Source organism: Mandrillus leucophaeus, unplaced genomic scaffold (assembly GCF_000951045.1).
Source record: "Mandrillus leucophaeus isolate KB7577 unplaced genomic scaffold, Mleu.le_1.0 Scaffold1, whole genome shotgun sequence".
In the NCBI taxonomy this organism is placed as follows: Eukaryota; Metazoa; Chordata; class Mammalia; order Primates; family Cercopithecidae; genus Mandrillus; species Mandrillus leucophaeus.
The window spans coordinates 6117729-6138981 of NW_012098097.1; the positions used below are offsets into that span (position 1 = coordinate 6117729).

At 52.1% G+C, this 21253-nt stretch overlaps 1 protein-coding gene across 1 annotated transcript in view; it reads right to left on the reverse strand.

Moving 5' to 3' along the window:
- The window catches only part of SDK2 (sidekick cell adhesion molecule 2), a 347161-nt gene that overhangs the window by 122618 nt on the left and 203290 nt on the right, over positions 1-21253 (reverse strand). The window contains exons 5-9 of the mRNA XM_011971658.1: positions 13501-13634; positions 6082-6193; positions 3240-3430; positions 3016-3099; positions 752-950 (exon numbers count right to left, since the gene is read on the reverse strand). The gene's annotated coding sequence lies outside the window, so the exon portion shown is untranslated. The remainder of the gene's footprint in view (positions 1-751; positions 951-3015; positions 3100-3239; positions 3431-6081; positions 6194-13500; positions 13635-21253) is intronic.

The window sequence follows — 21253 nt, forward strand, 5'->3', positions numbered from 1 at the left end:
GACATCTTGGCTCACTGCAACCTCTGCCTCCTGGACTTGAGTGGTCCTCCCACTTCAGCATCCTAAGTAGCTGAGAGTACAGGTGTGTGCCACCGTGCCTGGCTAATTTTTTGTATTTTTGATAGACGAGGTTTCGCTGTGTTCCTCAGGCTGGTCTCAAACTCCTGGGCTCAAGTGATCCACCCCGCTTGACCTCCCAAAGTCCTGGGATTGCAGGTGTGAGCCACTGCGCCCGGCCCACAGTATCACCTTTGACTGCTAAAGCAGCTCCGGGAAGTGGCCAGGGCAACTATGACAACCCCTGACAGAGACTCCAAGGGCAGAAAGGGATTTGCAAGCAGGAGAACTAAGAGAAAAGCACCAGTTCTCTTCTTTGGAAACATGAGCAGGTCCTCTGGAACGGGGTCACTTCAGCTCTGCCTGGGAACCCAGGGGCAGTTGAAATGCCAGAGCTGGTACCCATGGTTGGTTTCATAGCTCCTTTTCTCAAAAAGCCGTGAACCCAACCTGGGCCCCAGGACACTGGAGAGAACTTCTAGGGATTGGAGATTTCCTCCAGGGCTCTGGACTCGGGGCTGCAGAGGCAGCAGGGGTAACTGGCTGTGCCCCAGGCTGCTGAGCAGCAGGCAGCCTTTGGGGATCCTCTCTGTATCACGGAGCATGCTGTGCTCAACAGCCCCCTAAGAAGACCTTGGAGGAAAGCCACGTCCTGGGAAGAGGGGCTCACGGGCAGGACAAAGGAAGGCCCGACTTACTGGTGACAGCCAGGTAGGTAGAAGTTTGCACCTCGCCGGCTGCATTGCGGGCGAAGCACTGGAACATGCCGGTGTCATTGGGCACCAGGCCGCTGATCTGCAGGCCCCCGTCGCTGCGCTGCCGGAAGCGGGCCAGCTTCTCCACCTCCACCACGGCCGCATCCTTGTACCAGGTGATGGAGGGCGGCGGCACACCTGTGGGCAAGACGTGGACCCACTCTCAACCTGCCTCCTGCCTCCTCTCCGCCTAGGAGGGGTGCTTGGGTGGAGGCCAGGCCTGGAAATCTGCGAGGGGGTCCCTGGTGAATCTTGGTGTCTAGAACCTTCTCAGAGGTGCCACTTTGGGTCTAGGGAGAGGAGGAAGATGCTCATAGAGTGACAATTCTCAAAGTCTTTGGGATAGAGTAAAGATCCTGGGATCAGTTTAGCATGGAAATGCTGGATTGGACAAACTAATTTATTTATTTTATTTTTTATTTCTATCTGTGTAGAGATGGGGTCTTGCTAGGTTGCCTAGGTTGGTCTAGAAATTTTGGTTTCAAGCGTTCCTCCCACCTCAGCCTCCCAAAGTGCTGGAATGACAGGTGTGAGCTGCTGCACCTGGCCCAATTTCTTATTTTTTATTGCAATACTTAGCAGACACACGTGTGCTCTGGGAACCTCCAAGTGGGGATACTTTCCCAAACACATGGCGCCCTGTGTTGAAGAGCACGTAGAGGGCCCAGTGTTCCCTGGGGGGCACCTGGAAGCCCCCCATACCGGCTTTGCACATGGAGGTGAAAGGAGGCTCCTCTCCCCACTCTCAGCCTGGCACGTTTTCAGAAGTTCCCCCAGCCGGGCTGGGCGCGGTGGCTCACGCCTGTAGTCCCAGCACTTTGGGAGGCTGAGACGGGTGGATCACCTGAGCTCAGGAGTTCGAGACCAACCTGACCAACATGGTGAAACCCTGTCTCTATTAAAAATACAAAAATTAGCCTGGTGTGCTGGTGCATGCCTGTAATCCCAGCTACTCAGGAAGCTGCCTCCTTGTACCTGGGAGGCAGAGGTTGCAGTGAGCCAAGATGGTGCCACTCCATTCCAGCCTGGGCGACAGAGTGAGACTCCATCTCAAAAAAGAAAACAAAAAGACTTCCCCCAGAAGAGTTGGCCACACCCTGTCCCAAGGAGCACCCCATGGCCCTGTCCCCACTAAGCTTACTTGCCTTCCTTTCCCGGCACCCTCCAATCCTGACAGCCTGTGATGCTGCATTTCATCCAATCCACCATGCGCTCTCTTTCCCACGTCACGTCTCCGCGATCAGGATGTGTCTTATAATCGACAGCATGTCATAATTTAATTGGCTGCCTTTTTTCTTTCTTAGTGGTCCATAAAATAATGGGGCATCTTACAACCCATGGCATTTTAGATGAGATTAAATAAGGTATCTTTATTTGTTTATCGGCTTGCCCATCTCCCTCCCGAGAATGTTACGTTCCACAGGAGCAGGGATCTGGCTGTTTGGTTTATTCTGTATCTCCCCACTCCTGAGGACACTATCGGCACATGGTAAGCCTTCAAAATATATATGCCGCCTGAATGGATGGATCTTTGCCTTCCCCTTGTGGAGTCTCAGAAGGGAAGTCATTACTCATCCCCTCCAGTGCAATCCTCGCTCCTGCAGAGCCACATTTTGCCCCTTTGCTCAGCGTGTCCCACTGTGCACGCTCTTCTCTCTTTATCATCCCGGATTTCACCCTGGCTGCGGGCTCTTTTGGTGGAACTGAATCAGAAGGAAGGATGATGAGGAAGGGGAAAGTAGAAATTCTCCAGGAACTCTTTCAAGGGGGGTTAAATAGGAATAGCAGAGGGAGCTGGCAGAGGAGATGGAGCAAAATGGCCCAGGAAACAGGCCAAGTTTATAAGACACATCTGAGGTGAGATGCGCCCGGGTGCTGCTAGTTCTGGCATTACGGTAATTTGTCATTGTCTACAGCTCTCAAATTATGGGCAATTTGGGTCTGTCACCTGTCCTGAAATTACGGTAAGTTGGGTTCATTTGTAACCCTCAAGTTATGGTACTGTAAAGGTTGATTTCCAGCCTGAGATTATGGTAATTTGGCCTGTTTGTTTCCTGGGGTGCCTGCTCAGACAGCCAGACAGACTCTCTGCTTAGTGACATGGTCTGGAGAAGAAGCTGGAATTTAGAAATGTCCATGACAAGGACGAGAGAGGCTGAAGATCTGGGGTCTTTGTCCCCCTCCATCAGTGCCACCTCATTACCTTTGGCCCGACAGGGGATGTCCACCACTTTCTCCATCTCTGCAGTGATGTGTCTTTCTGGCTCCTTGACAAACTGAGGTGGTTCTGTAGGAGGAAGGACCAGGGGAGGGGATCAGAGCCATGCTCCCTGTGATCCAGCCACTGTGGGGGTCACCCTTAGGGAGGCCCCTCCCGTTGCTGCCGCTACCCCTCAGGGGAGCCCTAGCAGCCCCGCCCTGTCTCACCCAGCACCGAGAGGTAGGCGCCCCGGACCACAGAGGGGACGCTGCTGCTGCGCAGAACAGCCTCGCACTCGTAGTAGCCAGCGTCGCTGCCAGTGGGGTTGGGGATGGTGAGCCGGCGGTTGTGGTCACTGATGCCGCCTGACAGCAACATCCCGTCCTTCTTCCAAATTATATGCAGCTTGATCAGGGGCCTGCAGAGGGCAAGGGAAGGCCAGTGTTCAGCCACGAGGACTCCCGGAGGCCTGAGAGGCAGGGCAGGGGGTGGTAAGGAGTGTGGGCTTGGGAGCCCGGGCTGCCTGGGTTTGCCACCTTCCTGCCACTTTGTAGATGCAAGATCTTGGGCAAATTCCTACTGGGCTCTGGGTCTCAGTTTCCTCTTCTGTAAAGTGGGCGCATCTGTGCCTACTCAGGGGGTTGTAGCCAAGGTGAATGCATTAGTGCCAGTGAAGTGCTTGGAACAGGGCCTGCTGATGGACTTGGAACTCAGGGCTTGGTGGCTCAGGCAAAGCAGGAAAGCAGCCTGGCCTGCAGCTCTTTCTTCTGGTCTTCCCTGTGTGCTGTGCCCCACCCAACCACAGATCAGTGACATGGAGGAGATGAGGATGAGAGCAAGTGACAGACAGTAACATGAAACACCCAGAGTTTGAAAAGGGGAAATAAGGGCAGACAAGACAGACAGACAGACAGAGAAACCCACCCTCCAACTGCAAGAGAAGAGCAAGGGTGTGATTCTGGCCTGGCTTTCCACCATCACCAGCCCCTGCACCCCCTGCACCCCCAAGACTTGGTCTGTCCAGGCAACTCCTGTTTAGCACCTGGTGGGTCACTGAGGATGGATCTTCCAAAGTAGGGCCCTGCTAGTGCCATGGGGGTATTCAGAGGCGCCCAGTGGAAAAGGAGTTCTGTGGCCGCATACGTCTGGGAAACAGTGGCTTGAGTGACAGTAGCCCGAGTGATGCTGGGCAGGTTCTTCATTGAGGGGCTTCTCAGGGCTTTCACTGCGCAGTTGCACCCTGGCAGCCTTGCCCATGTCCTGGGGTTTGGATATGTTTCCCCTCCAAGTCTCATGGGGAAATGTGATCCACAATGCTTGGTGTCATGCACTTGGTGATGGAGTGAGTTCTTACTCTATTAGTTCATGTGAGAGCTGGTTGTTTAAAGGAGCCTAGCTCCTCCTCCCCTCTCTCTTGTTCCCTCTCTTGCCATAAGACACGGTGGCTCCCCTTTCTCCTTCCGCCATGATTGGAAGCTTCCTGAGGCCTCCCAGAAGCAGATGCCTGTGCCATGCTTCTTGTACAGCCTGCAGAGCCATGAGTCAAATAAACCTCTTTTCTTTGTAAATTACTGTGTCTCAGGTATTCCTTTATAGCACAGCAAACGGGCTAATACACTATGCTTGTGAGAAACTTGGGACTGGAGGAGGATACTTTTAGAAATGCTGCCAAAAATAGTAACAACAACAAAAAAGGCTGGACATGGTGGCTCGCATCTGTAATTCCAGCACTTTGAGAGGCTGAGGCAGGAGGATCACTTGAGCCTGGGAGTTTGAGAACAGCCTGGGTAACATAGTGAGACCCTGTCTTAAAAAAAAAATGCTGCTACAGGACACACTGTCCCTCTCCAGGAAGCTTCAGGTCAAGGGGACCTCGGGGGGATCATCTGTGTAACCCCCCCACCCATCTCATTGGTTTAACTTCATAGTGCACTTAGGAAGGGTCAGGTCAGGCTGGGTCAGTGCGCTGCCTATGCGCATTCCGCTGGGGTTGATGCTTAGATCATTCCCATTTTACAGATGCGGAGACGGAGGCCCAGAGCACAGCAGTGAATACAGGCCTGGGGGGAGGGGGCAGTGCATTTCAACTCAGCTATCATCCAGCTGGGTGACGTTGGGCAGTCCGCTTGCCCTCTTTGGGCTCTTAAGTGGTGACACCTATGCCATACGGTTGTTTTGGGAGAAAGGAGGTCTTGTGGGAAGGTGCTTAGCATGGCGCAGAGCATGGAAGGCACTTAGCTGCACATCATGAGGCTCAGGGGTTACATAATTGTTTCCTGTGTGGGTGAGGTGAGGGCCGCCCATGGCTGGGAAGGGCCCTGGTGGTTCCTAACCCCCAATCTGCCCTCCTACAAAGCCCGTACTCTTTTTTTTTTTTTCTTGAGACGGAGTTTCGCTCTTGTTGCCTAGGCTGGAGTGCAATGGTGCAATCTCGGCTCACTGCAACCTCCGCCTCCTGGGTTCAAGCGATTCTCCTACCTCAGCCTCCTGAGTAGCTGGGATTACAGGCATGTGCCACCATACCCGGCTAATTTGGTATTTTTAGTAGAGACAGGGTTTCTCCATGTTGGTCAGGCTGGTCTTGAACTCCCAACCTCAGGTGATCCTCCTGCCTCGGCCTCCCAAAGTGCTGGGATTACAGGTATGAGCCATCGCGCCCAAAGCCGTACTCTTAACCACCATGTGAACTGTTTCCCATGCACACTTCCCTCCTGCACACCCCTGCATGCAAGCGGGCTCTGCTTTGAGAGGCCACCTGCTCCCTCTGGGCTCCTCCAAGGGTTAGAAGTGAGTCCACCCTCCCTCCGGTCCCGTATGTCCCAGGCTGCCGTCCCCTTCCCTGTAACTTCCATCCAGGGCCTGGTTTTCTCTTCTTGGGCTGCAGAGAACGAGCTGACGCTGGTTGCACACAGCAACCCTCTGACAACAGCCAGCGGGTCTCCCCGCATCCCTCCTCCTCCGTCCTGGATCTCAGGTGATGTGGTTTCTGGCTGCTCTCCCTGGAGCCCGCAGTTTGGGAGCAGCAGCTGGAGTTAGAGGCGCAGGAGCGAGGGAAGAGGCACTACCCACCTGGCATTGGCCACACACTCCAAGGTAACCTCCGAGGTCCCGGCCACCACGCTGGTGTTTTTAGGCGGGATGATGATGGTGGGTGCGATGGGGTCTGCAGGCCCCCCTACATCTGGGGAGAGACCAGATGTTAGCTGGGGGCAGAGGTTGGAAATCCTAACCCTGCCTGGCCTCATTAGAGGCTGACACCCTGGGAGGCCTTTGTCCTCACCGAGTGGAGGAGGTGGCCATGGGGGCAGCCCCAGAGCAGACCTCCAGACACTGACCCCAGGGACTACCTGATCCCTCCTCTTCCTCTGTTGATGAGCCACCACACCAGGGTCCAAGGAGAGACTTCGCTGACCTTGACAGCCTTCCCCACCCCTCCTGTAAAGCAGCCACACCCCCTCTCCCCACCACCACCCTGTCCTATTCCATTCCCTTCAAATCCTTCCCTCTGCCTGGGTTGACCTTGTTGGTTTAGTTCTGCATTGTCCACTTCCTCCACCAGAATGCAAACTCTCTGTACTAGGTCAAACAGAGTCACCCGCCCCCTCTCCCCACACACCTCCCGCCAATTCATGCCCACCCAGCACCTGTAAATGTGACCTTATTTGGATATAGGATCATTACAGGTATAATTAGTTAAGGTGAGGGCATATTGGATCAGGGTGGGCTCAAGATCCAATATGACTGGCGTCCTTGTAAGAAGAGGGAAATTGAGACACAGATGCACAGGCCAGAAGCCTCTGTGAAGACAGAGGCAGAGTGGAGGGATGTGGCCACAAGCCAAGGAATGCTAAGCATTGCTGGCCACCGCTGGAAGCCAGGAAGAGGCAAGAAATGAGACTCCCCTAGAATCTTTGGAGAAGTATAGCCCTGCCGACACCTTGATTTTCAGACTTCAGGCCTCCAGAACTGTGAGAGGCTCAATTGTGAGCCGCTCAACTGGTAGTACTTTGTTGTGCAGGCCGTAAGAGACTAAAATTCTCCCTCACCAGGAACCTCATGGGTCTTTCCTGTGGACTGAGCTGTGTCCCCCACACATTCATATGTAAAGCCTTAACCCCCAATGTTATGGCATTTGGAGGGGTCCCTTGGGAGGTGATTAGGCTTAGATGAGGCCATGAGGGCCGGGCCTCATGAGGGCCAATGAGGGTCCCAAAGAAAAAGAAAAATATTCTCTTGACATATTGTCAACTTTTGCTTAGAAAAGCATCTAATACTTTAATTCTCCCATTGAATGAAATTAAAGAGTTAAGGACGAAACTCTTAGAAAGCAGGTTTCCAGGTACTTGTTAGGTGTGAATATTTCCATATTTCAGATTCATGTCCTTGTAAGAGGAGAAAGAGGCCAGAGCTGGCTCTCTTTCCGCCATGTGAGGACACCGCTGGAAGGCAGACATCTGCAAGCTGAGAAGAGAAGCCGACCGCGCTGGCTTCCCAGTCTGGGACTTCCAGCCTCCAGGATGGTGGGAGCCAGAACGTCTGCTTTGTAAGCCTCCAGCTGCTGTGCTTTGTTACGGCACCATGAGCTGACTCATGCAGTCTTTTTTTTTTTTTTTGAAACGGAGTCTAGCTCTGTTGCCCAGGCTGGAGTGCAGTGGTGCAATCTTGGCTCACCACAACTTCTGCCTCCCAGGTTCAAGCGATTCTCCTGCCTCAGCCTCCCAAGTAGCTGGGACTACAGGCACCACCACCACGCCCGGCTAATTTTTGTATCTTTATTAGAGACAGGGTTACACTATGTTGGCCAGGCTGGTCTCGAACTCCTGACCTCAGGTGATCCAGCTGCCTCAGCCTCCCAAAGTGTTGGGATTACAGGCGTGAGCCACCACGCCAGGTCATGCGGTCTTGACAACCACCACTCCTCCAGCAGGAAGAAGCATGCCTGGCACACAGTAAGTGCTCAAATACATGTGTGAAGTGAACACATGAATGGAACTTGAGTTACCATCATCCACTTCTCAGGGTCGATGATTGAAATGAAAAAGAACTTCCCATAAGTGGGTTTTATTGGGAAAAAACACAAAAAAAGAGAAACACTCCAAACTCTTCTAATAGAGGTGGTAGCATTTTCTTTTTTTTTTCATTTTGAGTATTTTTAAAAGTAGAAGGCTGGGTGTGGTGGCTCACGCCTGTAATCCCAGCACTTTGGGAGGCCGAGGCGGGCGGATCACGAGGTCAGAAGATCGAGATCATACTGGCTAACACGGTGAAACCCTGTCTCTACTAAAAAATAGAAAAAAATTAGCCAGGCGTGGTGGTGGGCACCTGTAGTCACAGCTACTCGGGAGGCTGAGGCAGGAGAATGGCGTGAACCTGGGAAGTGGAGCTTGCAGTGAGCTGAGATCGCGCCACTGTACTCCAGCCTGGGTGACAGAGTGAGACTCCATCTCCAAAAAACAAAACAGAAAACAAACAAACAAAAAACACATAATAAAAACAAAACAAAACAAAACAAAAAAAGTAGAGGCCAAGTTTTTATCTTGGTGGGTCATTGTAGGCCCGATATTGGCAGAAACTCCAATATTCTGTGTATGCCTGATCCATGGCTCCTGAAAATACAGCCTCTGAGGACTTTTTCTCCACAACAAATCTATCCAGTTGGCCCCTTTCCAGAAGGTTCTGGAGGTAGTAGGCCACAATGACACACCAGGCCCCGGTGTGACAGTCACAGGCCATTCTTTATGGGGTCGGGGGAGGGTGCCCAGTGGCTCCACTGCCAGTCTGGGCCACCTTGTCAGCCCTGGGCAGGTTTTCCTTCCTTGACTCCAGGCCTTGCTAGAAAAGGCCCAGGAAGCATGGGAATAAAATGTAAAAAATAAAGTAAAATGAAGGGGGAAAGAAAGGAAGCATATAAAGCAAAATAATTGCAACAATATAAAAGCCTCATGTAGGTGCCATAAAGAGCGATCGGATTGAAAGCTGCTGATATAGCTGAATCCATAAAAGTGTGCTCTAAGTTGTTTATTACATGCGGGGGCGCGCAGGTACCATGGCTCAGATTAATGGGGCACAAGTAGGAGACAGACAGTTAGAGCCCAAGCCAGAGCGCTGCGCGGCACAGCCAGGTAAACAGGGAGCCCTCGAGGAAGGCGAGTTCTGAGTTTAAAAATACGAGGGCTGCCCCAGGGCTCGGAGCTGGCTCATTGGCTCTGGAAGGAATGGAGGACAGATGGCCACATGCTCAGGCCCAGGTGGCAGCCTGCAGGGCTCGACGGGGGCTGAGGTGGCCAGCGATGCTGGCACAGGGAGAAAGGGTCCCAGGAGTGAGGAAGGCCTGGGCTCAAAGCCTAGCTCTGCCCCTGGGTGTCCTGGTGACTTCATCCTACTGAGTTTCAGACTTCTCAGGGGCGAAATGGGATGAAAGTCACTACCTCTCAAGGTTGTGTGAATTCAGGCCCCAGCTCAACAATTCTTTCCTGGGTGAATGCTTGACACGTGCCAGGCTGTGTTGCAGGCACCGGAGATTCCCCACCAAGTGAGATGGCCGGGGTCTGTCCTCATGGAGGGCAAGGTCCCAGAGGACATCTAATCAACGCTCATGGGGTTAATGAATGAAAGAGCATGTGATGGTTGCCAGGAAGGGGGCAGCTGGGCTGGTCTGGGGTGAGTGCAGAGTGCCTGGCACACAGTAGGTGCTCAATAAATGACAGCCTCCCCTCCTGGAGATTTGCCTGCCTGTGCAGGGAAGACCTCTCCCCGCCAGCCCTAGTCCAAGTGATAGACTCAGAGGCTATGGAGAGGTGGGAGTCACAGGTTCGGGGACGCACGTTAAGCCCTGCAGGGTGCCGGGCAAGGCTTCGGGCGTTTCATGGGGTAGCTTCCTGGGAGACAGGGGGAGTTGAGTGGGTCTCGGAGAAGTGAGTCCGTGAGCAGATTTACTGTCAATGAAGGTCATCCCAGCACAAGTGGGTTATTGGGGTAAATGGGGCCCCAAAGGTCAAACCATGAAAATCACAGGCGAGCCCAAGAAAAGAGGAGGGGTGTCTTCCCGGTGAGCTCCTGCCATAGAGCGGGCCCTGGGGTGGGAGGAAGTGTTGGGGGCTCCCCACACGGGAGGCCACACTGGATCTCACTGCCCCAGATGCTTTGCGTAACAGCCACAAGGGACATCTAATGTGATCCATTCTCCCCAAATCACCTCATTGAATCCTCCTATTTTTGCCATAGGCACCAATTTACAGATGGGAAAACTGAGGCTCTGAGACCATGTGACCCACCTGGACCACCTTTTTTTTTCTTTTTTTTGAGACCGAGTTTTGCTCTTGTTGCCCAGGCTAGAGTATAATGGCACGATCTTGGCTCCCCGCAACCTCTGCTTCCTGGGTTCAAGCGACTCTCCTGCCTCAGCCTCCTGAGTAGCTGAGATTACAGGCATGTACCACTATGCTCGGCTAATTTTTTTGTATTTTTAGTAGAGACGGGGTTTCTCCATGTTGGTCAGGCTGGTCTTGAACTCCTGACCTCAGGTGATCCACCTGCCTTGGCCTCCCAAAGTGTTGGGATTACAGGCATGAGTCACTGCGCCTGGCCCTGGACCACCTCATTTAATCCTCCCAACTTTGCCATAGGCACCACTTTACAGATGGGAAAACTGAGGCTCAGGGACCATGGGACTCGCCTGGGCCACAGGTTGGTGAGCGGTGGGGCAGGGGTGTGAGCTTCTCCCCTCTCCTGGACAGGCTTCTGGGATGCCTGTTCTCCAGCTGCCCAGGAACCAGGGTGTCCAGGCCCTGTGACCTGAGCAACCCAATGTGGGGGCCACAAGCCACACGTGCCTATGAGCTCCTGCAATGTGGATGGTGCCCCTTTGACCTAATGTGATTTAATTTAAATTAATTTACATTTAATTAAGAACGGATCCCCAATTCAGTTATTAGAACACTTTTAAGCATGTGTGGAACAACTTATGCATACGACTCTACTTTTCAGCTATAAATTTTGTGAAATCTAAATACAGATCACGTATTTCGGATGAAAATTTCACATCCAGATTGAGATGTGATATAAGCGTAAAATACACAAGGATTTCAAAGACTTAGTATGCAAAAAACCAATGGAAGATATCCCATTAATATTCTTTACATTGATTGTATGTTAAAAAGATAACATCTTGTTATGTTGGGTTAAATAAAATAGAGTAATAAAATGAATGTCAACGATTTCTTTTTACTTGGTAAAAAATGGGGCTACTGGAAAATTTAAAATTTCGCATGTGGTTCGCATTCTATTTCCTTTCGGCAGTGTAGCACTGATCCCCGGGTATCCACCCAAGCATGGGGTTTTCAGGAGCTGTGACAGTCTGGATGAGGTCACCAGGGTTATCCTGAGCAGGGGGCAACTTCTGGGGTCACTGGACTTGCGCTTTCCTTCTCTGGTTCTGAAGAGCATAGGGTCCCTATAAAGAGGTACAGAAAGGGAGTCCAGAAGGGATGGAGGAAGCGGTGCAGAGGGGAGAGCAGAGGGAGGGGTGAGACCCAGGAGAGAAATGAAGGGAGCTGGCGCTGGTGGTGGGCGAAGCGGCAATTGCTCCTCACAAATTGGTTGGCAGGCAGGCAGGCTGGGGATTTGTGTCACGGAGAGGAAGAGGGTTTTCAAGTGCAGTCACTTGTGGGAAGAGAAATTAGCTAAAAATCAGCTGATTCTGCTCTGAATTCAGGATAAATCAGCGTGTGACGGCAGGAGGCCAAGAGGCAGTGGGGTGGGAGAAGCAGACGACTGGGCAGGACTTGGGTGGGTACAGGTGGTAAGGGAGGGGCCCTGCCCATCTCCCTGGGGCCAGCTGGAGGGTCGGGTGGTTTGGGATGGAGCAGAGAGCGAATAACCCCAAAGTCAGCCAGGAAGAGTAGCCTAGTTTAACACCTGTGAGGAGGAGCTGGGTACCGGAGGAGGGGAACAAAGAGGAAGGCCCTGACTCTGTCTCAGGGTAAAATGAGTCACCCAGGAGGATGCCTGGCTTTGACCTGGACCACGAACCACTCCTGTGTCTTTGACATTGTCTCTTACCAAATGATGGGATTCCATGAGACTCCAGGGAATCTGATCACTAGAAAATATGTGGGGAGAAGCATCTCTCTTTGATGACTAAATTCCCTTCTCCTATAGAAACAGCAGCCCCAGGGTATGGGCTGGGGCCCAGGCTGCTGGGACTTGACTGAGACCCTGGCTTGATGTTAGAGGTTACACCCTCAACCCTGATGGTCAGTCTCCAGATATACTTGCGACCCTGATGGGTCCGTCTCCAGAATGAAACTCTCCTCCCCGCATTCAGATTTCCTTCTAGGCAGACTGGATGCTGAGTAGGGGAAGGAGATCCCTGAGATAATGGGAAGTGGTTCCTGCTGAAGTTTGAAAGGCCCTGGAATGGGGATGGCAAGGCCTGGAAATGTCCTGGGCCCTCTGGACACTGACAGCAGAGGCTAGGATCAGAATAAGAGCACAGAAAGGCCCCCGGCTGGTCCGCACCCTCATCTTGCCACTGGTAGGCAAGTACCATCATGACCAAGGATAATAAAAGAGGCTTGCTTTGAGAGCAGGAGTTGTACAGATGTGCAGGGAGTTGAACATCTGCCTCCTCCAGCTTGTGTGATGGCTCAGCTGCTGCTGCTGCAGGAAGCTCTGGCCTCGCCCCACATACTCTGGGATTTGGGTCTGGGTTGCTCCTGGGCTGTCCTTCTCTGTCTTGGGAACGGAGTATGGAGGGAAGGGCTAGTCCAGTAGGGAGAACCAGGCCAGAAAGAACATCCCAGCATCTTGTCCCTCCCAAGAAAACTGGCTTCAGTGTTGGCTGGACAAGCGTCTCTTTGCCAAGCACACCGAGGGAGTCATGCTTTTATGTGTGTCTCACTGTGTGGTGAGTTCTAGAGAGGGATTTGTCCCTTTCGCCCAGGGAGCTGGAGGTGTCTGACGCTGGAGGTGTTTTAGGTGGGTGCCTGGGCAGAGGGCCTGTGTTCCCATCAGCAGGGACCACCTGGCTCCTAATATAGACAGCACTTTTTATGTGACAGCCAACTAGAGGCAGTTAGTATATTTCTGTAAAAACAAGCTTCAACCCTGCAATCACCCGCATGCCCTCCTGGTCAGCATCTGAGTCCCGATAGTGGCTGCAACTCACACATGCACACACTCTTCCTCTGCCCCACCCATCCCTGGGTCCCTGGTAGCCCTGCTAACAGTCGTGCTAAGCATCCTCTCTATCGATGCCGGATCTCAGGCATGTCATGGGAACGGGCTCCAGCGTTCAGCTGCTCCCTTTCTGCCCGGGCACCCCTGGCTCTGCTGTGTCTCCTCCTCCTTGGGAAGGCTCCCCTGGCTGTCCCCCAGCTTCCCTGGCCCCCTCCTCTGCCACTCCATCTTCTCAATGATCCCCTGGAGCACCATTGCCAAGATTTAATGACCCGCTGCGCGATCGGTCCCGGCCCTGCGCGTACTTACTCTCCACGGCGAGCGTGATGGGCTGGCTGGTCTTGTTATCCCCATTCTTGTCGTTAACAGCCTGCACGTAGTAGCGACCTGCGTCAGGGGCCACCGTTGACAGGATGACAAGGGTGTTCTCCAGCGTGATGGCTCTGGGAAGAGGAAAAGGATTCCTCTGACAGGGGCCTGAGAGGCTCTGAACCTCCAGGGAGTGGGAGCGGAAACCCAAAGGGGGCAGCCTGACTGTACCTCCCAGTCCCCAGCCTCCCAGAGCCCCTCCTGCCACCCCTCTCCCCAGCCTCTTACCGTCTACATCCCACCACGTTTAGTTTGCAGAGAATTCTAAACACGGTGCTGACGCTGTCAACCAGACCCAGAGACAGCACGTTCATGTCCAGACACCGAGACCACCCAAAGGAAGCTTCCCTGGCCCCTACCGCAAGCTTGGGCGAGGGGCTTCCAGGTATCCCCTTGGAATTTTGCCCTTTCCCAGGTCACAGCCTCCACGGCTGTTTGTGGTTACTTCTGCATCATGAGTGTCCAGACACTGAAGAAATATTCTCAGCATGGATTAGTGAATGTCGATGAATGAATAAGTAAATGACAAATGAATGCTAATGAATTTAGAAATGCAGGGCCATTCCAGAATCCAAGCCTTAACCCTAATCCTAAATCTGTTCAGGATTGATGTACTCGAAGGCCACAGGTCGCCTGGTAACATAAACTTCTGGAAGTCCTATCTCCCTCCAGTTCCCTTTCTGGGTATCAGTTTCTACCTCATTTTGTTTGTTTGTTTGTTTGTTTTGAGACAGAGTCTCGATCTGTTGCTGAGGCTAGAGTGCAGTGGTATGATCTCACTGCAGCCTCTGCCTCCCGGGTTCAAGCGATTCTCCTGCCTCAGCCTCCCGAGTAGCTAGGACTACAGGTGCACGCCACTACCCCTGGCTAATTTTTTGTATTTTTAGTAGAGACAGGGTTTTACCATGTTAGCCAGGATGGTCTCAATCTCCTGACCTTGTGATCTGCCCGCCTTGGACTCCCAAAGTGCTAGGATTACAGGCGTGAGCCACTGTGCCCAGTCTTTTTTTTTTTGAGACAGAGTTTTGCTCTTATCACCCAGGCTGGAGTGCAATGGTACGATCTTGGCTCACTGCAACCTCTGCCTCCATGGTTCGAGTGATCCTCCTGCCTCAGCCTCCTGAGTAGCTGGGATTACAAGTGCATGCCACCACACCCGACTAATTCTTGTATTTTTAGTAGGGACAGGGTTTTGCCATGTTGGCCAGGCTGGTCTCAAACTCCTGCCCGCCTTGGCCTCTCAAAGTATTGGGATGACAGGTGTGAGCCATTGTACCCGACTGGAGTTTCTACCTCTTTGAAGCTCATAACCAAGAGTGGGACTAGGTGGGCTGGTTAGGAGGGAAAAGGAGGCTGCTGTGCTTTGGGGTGCAGCAATGGGCTGTTTACCTCAGCCAGTTTCCCTTGCTGGGATCCCATCATGCAGCCCCTTCTCAGGCCAGGTCTTCAGGCAGGGAAAAGGGGCTTGTCTGAGCAGGAAGCTGGAGACTCCATGGAATGTGGGTGCAGTGGAGCCAGGAGCGCCACCCACACCAGCTCTGCCTCCCTCCACCCATTCTCCCAATGACAAACAAAGCCATTAGTTTGTCAAGTATATCTCTGGATTTTAATGTGATGGGCCTGAGACAGCTGTTAAACATCCTTAATGTTAGTTTAACAAGGACAAATCCAGTTGAATTCTTTTCAAATTTTCCCATTAGGTGAATGTTACAGAGTTTTAAACAGGCTTTCAAATAAATATCCCCACTAATGCTTCTCCAGCCCAGCTCTCTCCCGGCCTGGCTGTGCTGGTTTTCAACCCCCTCTCTCCTGGTTTTGGTGCTTCACATGCTGAGAATCACACCCTTGGCGCAGCTCTGGGAAGCAGGAAGCCAAGCCCTCCTTCCCCCAATTCCTGGGTACCCTTCCCTTATGATGCCCCTCTTTTTTTTTTTTTTTTTTTTTCTGGAGAGCTCTTGGCCGGACGCAGTGGCTCACTCCTGTAATCCCAGCACTTTGGGAGGCTAAAGCAGGTGGATCACCTGAGGTCGGGGGTTTGAGACCATCCTGACCAACATGGAGAAACCCCATCTCTACTAAAGATACAAAAATAGCCGGGTGTGGTGGTGCAGGCCTGTAATCCCAGCTACTCGGGAGGCTGAGGCAGGAAAATCGCTTGAACCTGGGAGGCGGAGGTTGCAGTGAGCCGAGATTGCACCACTGCACTCCAGCCTGGGCAACAAGAGCAAAACTCCATCTCAAAACAAAAGAGATAAACGAACAAAAAACAAAAACAAAAAGCAGGAGAGTTCTTTTAACCTCCAGCTAATGAGGCAATAGGAGGTGGGGCCAGAGCCAGGCAAAAATATTTCAAAAGCTTAAAATAAGACAGGGATAGTGGTCATTTTCCCACCTGGGAGTTTCCTGCCGGGACTCGTCCTTAGGTGTAGCATGTGAGCGTGGCTGAGAGTTGGAGGAAGGGCGCTCCCCGTGCAGGGCTCTGGCTGGGGCAGGGGTATGCTCTAGAATGGAGCTGTGGCCCTAGCCTCTAAAGGGCATGGTCTCGAGGCCCAGCAAGGAGGGCAGCTTCTTCCTTGCTGGGCCTCAGTTTCCTCCTCTGTGCAAGGGAGGAAGCAGGTATTCTGTAGGATTTCTTCCAGCCCAGAGGTTGAGGGATTCTGATTCCTGTTACTGCTTCTGTTCTTTCCTCATTAGGCCCAAGACAGCCCTGCAGTCTACCATCTGTCCCTTCCCACCCCGCAGACTGGCACACGGCCAGCTTCAGGCCTTAGAGGATTCCAAGTACCACACGCCGGGACCAGCAGGCCCAGCTCCCCCAGCCACGCCACATCCATGACTACCATAGAAGCAGCTTCAAGGAAGCCTCTAGTGGGCACACTGGGCACAGCTTGGCCCACATTCCAGTTCACCCACCTGTCTTAGGACCCTTTTGGTCTCCAAGAAGGCTCCCACCTCCGATTTCATCTCTTTCTTCATCAGGAAGTCTCCTTTGGCTGCATTTTGTCTATGTCACGATCAAGCTTTCTGGGTCAGTGGTTCTCAACCAGGGTTGACTTTGCCCTCCAGGGATGACAATGTCTGGACAACTTTTGGTTGCCAACTCTGTGAGTGCCACTAACAACTAGGGATCAAGGCCGGGGATGTTGTTAAACAAGCGTGGTGCACAGGAAGGCCCACACAGGGAAGAGCAACTGGGTCCCAGATGTCAAGAGCGCCATGCCTGACACGGTCTGTCCTAGGTAGAGTGCATATTAAGATGGCACACACGGCTGCTGCTCACCTCCTCAGTCTCAGGCTTCCCTTGTGTCATGGACTACCGTGGCTGGGAAGCCAGAGACAGGCTTTGCATCTCTGCGTGCATCCAGGTGGGGCAGTGAGGCTGAACTAGTGGGATATGGAGGAAGGGATGTGCACCGCTGCTGAGCTTGCACCATGAGCACCCCCTGTGCGATCCTCATGTCCGCACCCTTTCTGTCTGGCAGAGCAGGACAACTAGGAAGGCTGTGTGCTGATGATGGCAAAACTCCTGTCAGCAGGGCTCCTGAAAGACTGTGTGGAAGACACCATGCCTCTCATCATGGTAGGACTTTAAATGGGGCTGGGCACAGTGGGATTACTACCTGTAATCCCAGCACTTTGGGAGGCTGAGACAGGTGGATCGTCTGAGGTCAGGAGTTCAAGACCAGCCTGATCAACATGGTAAAACCCCGTATCTACTAAAAATACGAAATTAGCCGGGTGTGGTGGTGCGTGCTTGTAATCCCAGCTACTGGAGGCTGAGGCAGGAGAATCACTTGAACCCAGGAGGCAGAGGTTGCAGTGAGCTGAGATCGCACCATTGCACTCCAGCCTGGGCATCAAGAGCGAAACTCCATCTCAAAACAAAAACATAAACAAAAACAACAATAAATGGGCAAGAAATCAACTTCTACGGTGTGAAGTCACTGAGACTTTGGGCTCTGCTTTAACTAGTGCCCGGAGGGAAGCACCCTGGACTGGGACCCCCAGGGCCTGAGTTGAAGTCTTTTTTTTTTTTCCTCTTTTGAGACGGAGTCTCACTCTGTCGCCCAGGCTGGAGTGCAGTGGCGGGATCTCGGCTCACTGCAAGCTCCGCCCCCCGGGTTCACGCCATTCTCCTGCCTTAGCCTCCTGAGTAGCTGGGACTACGGGCGCCCGCCACCATGCCCGGCTAATTTTTTTTTGTATTTTTAGTAGAGATGGGGTTTCACTGTGTCAGCCAAGATGGTCTTGATCTTCTGACCTCATGATCCACCCACCTTGACCTCCCAAAGTGCTGGGATTACAGGCTTGAGCCACCGCGCCTGAGCTCAAGTCTTAAACACAGAGTGGAGCAGGAGGCAGAGGAACCTTTGACTTGCCCCCTCTGAGACCCCCAGCAGGCAGTGAAGGAGGTCCCTGGGCTTGCGGCTCTCTCCAGAATGTCCATCTCATGGATAGACATTCCTGGGATGATGCTGTATTGTACTGTACTGGGTGCTCTTCCTGGCACCCAGGAGGGCTTCCAACCACAGCACTGCACCCCAGAGGCAACCCAGACAGAAAGAAGCTGCAGGAAGAATTCTTGGGGGACACAGACAGCAGAACTCAACTCTTGGGCAGGGGCTGGATTCTATTTTTCAGCCACACCCCCTGGTTTCAATGTACTAGGCTTTTGCTATGGCTCTGATTGGCCCAGCCCTGCCCTCCCTTCCACTCACTGCTCCTATTAATCCAGGCCCTTTTTCTCAGCTCCCTGTGGCCCCCATTGATAATTTAATTATGAATGAAATAAATTATCCTACAATGTGTCCAAAGCCCCCAGCATGCATCTTTATGAGGAATCGTGTCTCCTTTTCAACAATGAGCACCAGGGCATGGGCGAGGGGATGCTAATCCTTGCTCCTGCCCCACCAGTAAGAGCAGCTCTCTGTAGATAGCAGCACCTTCTGTATCCTGCACACCCCTCTGGCAGATAGTGCTCATCAGATATGTATCTCTGACACACAGACACCAGGGAATTTGCTGCCAGGGACCCTTTCTGCTCACTTATGAATATTAATTTGCTGTAATTGCCAGGATAAAACCACCACAGTGTTCTATCATGTAGTTGGTAGGAACACTGCAGTGGCGTGCAGGGGCTAGGGGGTGTGTGTGACCAGGGAGGTGTGCATGTGTGTGTAGGCCAGGGTGTTCCATCCTGGTGCCACAGGGTTGTGGGAATTAAAAGAGGATGAGGACAGAGGCTGGGAATGAGAAAAGGAGGTGGAGAGGTGTTAGGAAAGGGATGACAGGAGTAGGCTGTAGAAACGGTTTCATCCACCACAACAAATTTAATAGGAAAGTGCCAGCACATACCTCACACAGCCATGGCAGACATTGCTAATCAATCATGATATTCATTCTAACGAGTCGAGATAGGACCTGAGAATCCTCAATACAGTGTTCCAGGCAGCCACTACCAACTGACTGGCTTGCAATAGGCCATGGGAAATAACCTCAGAAAGGGAGCTGGGATGGGGCTGGGACTTGCCTACTTGTCCCAAAACCTGTGTGGAGAGCATTCCCTTTCCACAGCATAATCTCAGCATCCATGCTAAGAAACACCCATGCTAAGAACCATTCTCTGCTGGTTTTATTGAACATAAGTTAGGTCTAAGAGGATGGTCTTGATCTTCTGACCTCATGATCCGCCCGCCTTGACCTCCCAAAGTGCTGGGATTACAGGCTTGAGCCACCGCGCCCGGCCACTGAGCTCAAGTCTTAAACACAGAGTGGAGTAGGAGGCAGAGAAAGCTTTGACGTGCCCCCTCTGAGACCCCCAGCAGGCAGTGAAGGAAGGTCCCTGGGCTTGTGGCTCTCTCCAGAATGTCCATCTCGTGGATAGACATGGACACGAGAGGACAGGGGGACACACTCTGATTCATGCAGCATGCGTCCCCCTGTTAATCTGGGGTGCCACTCCAATTCTTCACCCTGCTCTGTATCCACACTCTTTGTCCCTTGACTTTGCAGGTTCCGTCGCTCAAGAAACAGAATCTATTTTCCTACATCTTGATTCTGAGGTCTGCCATGTTCTTGCTTTGGCCCATGAGATGTTAGCAGAAGCTGGAAAAGTGTTTGTTCCTGCTTCTTCCCCTGCTCCTCTGCAATTGCCAGGAAAACGTGCTAGGGCTGGCAGGCAGGAGAATGCATTGTGCCGCATAGTCAAGTCACCCCAGTCACCCAGACAAGTCAGCTAGTCCCAGACAAGTGAGAAAGCCCAGCCAAGACCAGAAAAACTACCCAGCCAAGCCCAGCCTAAATCACCAGCCTACAGACTCACAAGAAAAAGAAATGTGTATTGTGTATTGCTCTAAGCCACTGAGCTGTTTTTTTTTTTTTTTTTTTTTTTTGGAGATGGAGTCTCACTCTTGTCACCTAGGTTCAAGTGCAGTGGTGCAATCTTGGCTCACTGCAGCCTCTGCTTCCCAGGTTCAAGCGATTCTCCTGTCTCAGCCTCCCGAGTAGCTGGGACTATAGGTATGTGCCACCATGCCTAATTTTGTGTTTTTAGTAGAGTTGGGATTTTGCCAGGTTGGCCAGGCTGGTCTTGAACTCCTGACCTCATGTGATCTGCCTGGCTTGACCTCTCAAAGTGCTGAGATTACAGGCATGAGCCATTGTGCCTGGCCCACTGAGCTGTTTTGTTACACAGCATATTTGTGGCTGTGGATAGCTGATATACACTAGCATGGTGGTTCTTAACCCTGGCTTCACATTAGAACCACCTGGGGAGCTTTTAAAAATTCTGATGTTCAGATTCCATCCCATTCCAATTAAGTCAGAGAGTCTTAGGATAGAGCCCAAGGATCAGCACACAGTCATGCACAGCATAACGGTTCAGTCAAAAACAGACCACATACATGATGCTGGTTCCATCAGATTATAAAGAAACTGCCTTATACAGGTGTGCCATTAAAAACATCTTTTATACCATATTTTTATGGTACCTTTCCTATATTTAGATATGTTTAGATACGCAAATACTTACCATTGTGTTCCAATTGCCTACAGTACAGTAACATGCTGTACAGGTGTATAGCTTAGGAGCAACGGGCTACACCATACATCCTGGGTATGTAGTAGGCTGCACCATCTAGGTGTGTGTTCACACAACGATGAAACTGCCAAATGACACATTTCTCAGACTGTATCTCTGTCATTAAGTGACACATGACTGTATCCCCAAACTCCCAAATGATTTCAATAGGTAGCTAGGTTGAGATACTCCACAGGGCTTGTTCCCCACAAATACAATCTTTTCATCGAGTCTGTAGGCCTGTTTTCAGGCACTTTTCACATAATACAAGAATTAAAGAACCTGACTCCGGAGTTGGCAGGGCCGGACGCAGCTCTACCACTTACCAGCTGTGTGAGATTTGGCAAAGTAGTTAAACTTTTGGGAACTTCACTTGACTGTCTGTAAAATGGGGAGAAACCTAGCACCTCACCGGGTTGTTGTGAGGGTCATTCATTCAACAACGCCTCCTTTCCACAGGTGCTCTGGGGACAGGAAGGAGAATGACATTGAGAGCATCTTCTTCCTCACAGAGTGTGGCTGTCCGGGAGGAGAGGGGATGTGTGTGTCCGGGAGGAGAGGGGATGTGTGTGTCCGGGAGGAGAGGGGATGTGTGTGTCCGGGAGGAGAGGGGAT